We start from the raw sequence: 2,500 nt of genomic DNA, 5'->3' as shown, positions 1-2,500 counted from the left end.
TATTGTGAAATATGGCTCTTTTTTAAACAGTAATTCATATTTCAGAGTAGATCAATCTCTCCACAGAGGCGTGTTTTATCACAAAAGGCCGTAAACTGATGGTCGGACTGCAGCTGGTTTGGATTCAGCTGACGCCTGATTGCTTGGAATGGCTGAATAAAGCAAGTTAGCGTAAATTCAATTCGTGAACTGACCGTTGCTCTTCCTGAATAGGCCTAATTGAAACGGAATTGATCTGGAGGCCGGTGAGTATCGACAGACAGCGAGGTGGATGTGGTTCCCGATCCTCTGATGTCCACCAGATGGAGTCATCCCCTCGTCTGGTGATCTGAAGGCGAGCGGCCATGTTTCACGGGTCAGTAAAGTGTCCCTGAGAAAAGCAACGCTGCATTTCGACAGACATCTGCTCGGCAGACAGTGCGCGAATGTGGCGTTTAAAGGAAAGCATTCGAGGCGTTTCTGGCCGCGTTGTTCGTTAAAACGGCTGCAAGGGAAAACACTCGAGTCAAGTCGCATGCGGCCTGTTCGAAAGAAGCTTGACTTTAACAAACAGGAAAACAAAAATTCAGAAATTCAGCCGATCTGAATAATTAATAAACAATCGCAAGAACGTTTTTTGACATTTTTTCTGGCTAGTTCACATCTCAAAGTTGGACCTTTTTCTCACGGTTTTTAGTTCAAACTCTTTTTCTGTCTGCTCTGAGTTTAAGTCTTGTAATTTTCAGTCTTAGACTTCTGACCTCTTTCCCACATTTCCAAGATTAAATCACACAATTGAGGCTTAAAATAAACGTAAAATAAAGAAGTTTAACTCGTTTTGGCAAGGCAGCATTGCATGTATTCATCAAGGTCAAGATAATCCCAGAATGCATTGCTAGATGGTAGACACCTTTACCGGAATTAAATGAACTGAAACGCTGCATGTGTGTCTACATTCATGGTAATTATAGCATTGTGGCACTGGGTGTCTTAGCAATAAGCAAACTTTATTCTGATCAGAGTGTCTCGTGCAGAGCTGCATTGAGTTTCTGTCCCTGCAGAGTGTTTTTAGATCACTCACTTTTGAGGCTTTATTTCAGTTCAGATGCTGCCTTAGAAACCACTTTTGTAGATTTTGGAACAGAGCCTTTCTTTTTCTTCCTCAGACTCTTTGTTTTTTCCCTTTTCGTAAAATCAATTGTTAGGTTACTCCAGCTTCTGCTCCTGTGTGTGTGTGTGTGTGTGTGTGTGTGTGTGTGTGTGTGTGTCTGTGTGTGTGTGTGTGTGTGTGTGTGTGTGTGTGTGTGTGTGTGTGTGTGTGTGTGTGTGTGTGTGTGTGTGTGTGTGTGTGCGCGCTGGCGAATAAGCTGATAATTCATCCCGAGAACAGAGAACTTTGGGCTCAGCTCACCTAGCAACCACCCTGAACACCCTAGCAGTGCCTTTGCCACAACCTTGAACACCCTAGCAACCACTTTAAACACCCTAGCAATGCCCTGGCAACCAATAAAGTAACTCACTAGCAACCACTATTATCTCCCACCAACAACTAAGCAATCAGCCGCAACACTCAAGAAATGCCCCAGCAGCCATTCACAACACCCTAGCAACCAACATGAAAACCATAGCAACTGCCATCAACACCCTAGCAATGGCCATGCAACTGCCATGAATATCTTAGCAACAGCCTACTACATCAGTACCTGAGGACCATAGCAACTGCCGTGAACACCCTAGTAATGCTATATCTACAGCGATAAACACCCTAATAATGGCCATTAATTCCTTTCCTAGAAACCAACATAAGCATCAACACCCTAGCAATCACCCATAACATCCTACCAACCAACATTTAAACCATAATGCAACAACTACCCTATTTACCACCACAAACTTCTTAGCAATTCCCTAGTAACCACTGTGTACACACTCACAACCAAAATGAACAGTGTAGCAACTACCCACAACACCCTAGCAACCATCATGAACACCCTAGGAACATTATTAACACCCTAGTAATGCCATAGCGCTATCCTATAAACACCCTAGAAATCACTATTAACACCCTAGCAACCACAAATAAGACCCTACTAACTAACATGTAAACCATATGAATGCAAAAGCAATCGCCATGAACACCATAGCAATACCCTAGCAACCACCACAAACGTTTTAGCAGTGCCCTAGCAACCACTAGGTATACCCTAGCAACTAACCATCCATAATATCCTAGCATCAGTTACTCTAGAAACTGACACAAACATCTTTGCAATGCCTTAGAAACCACTATGATCACTCTAGCAATGCCCAAGCAACCAAATGTCTTAGCAGTGCCCTAGCAACTGCTATGTTTACCCTAGAATCACCTATAACATCCTAGCAACCACTACCCTAGCAACACCCTAGTAATTGGCGTGAGCATATTAGTAATGCCCTAGAAACCACTATTTTCACTCTAGCAATGCCCTAGCAACCACCCACAACACCCTAGCAACCACCACAATAGTCTTAGCAATGCCCT

At 43.4% G+C, this 2,500-nt stretch overlaps 1 long non-coding RNA gene across 1 annotated transcript in view; it reads left to right on the top strand.

The window, feature by feature from the left end:
* LOC122331060 overlaps positions 1 to 2,500 on the top strand; it is a 27,949-nt gene that overhangs the window by 1,418 nt on the left and 24,031 nt on the right. The window contains exon 2 of the long non-coding RNA XR_006248121.1: positions 214 to 355. This is a non-coding gene — a long non-coding RNA (uncharacterized LOC122331060). The remainder of the gene's footprint in view (positions 1 to 213; positions 356 to 2,500) is intronic.

The sequence above is a fragment of the Puntigrus tetrazona genome, chromosome 25 (genome assembly GCF_018831695.1).
Source record: "Puntigrus tetrazona isolate hp1 chromosome 25, ASM1883169v1, whole genome shotgun sequence".
Lineage (NCBI taxonomy): Eukaryota > Metazoa > Chordata > Actinopteri > Cypriniformes > Cyprinidae > Puntigrus > Puntigrus tetrazona.
Note: the sequence above shows the minus strand (reverse complement) of the source record. Positions and strands in the feature narration are given on the sequence as shown.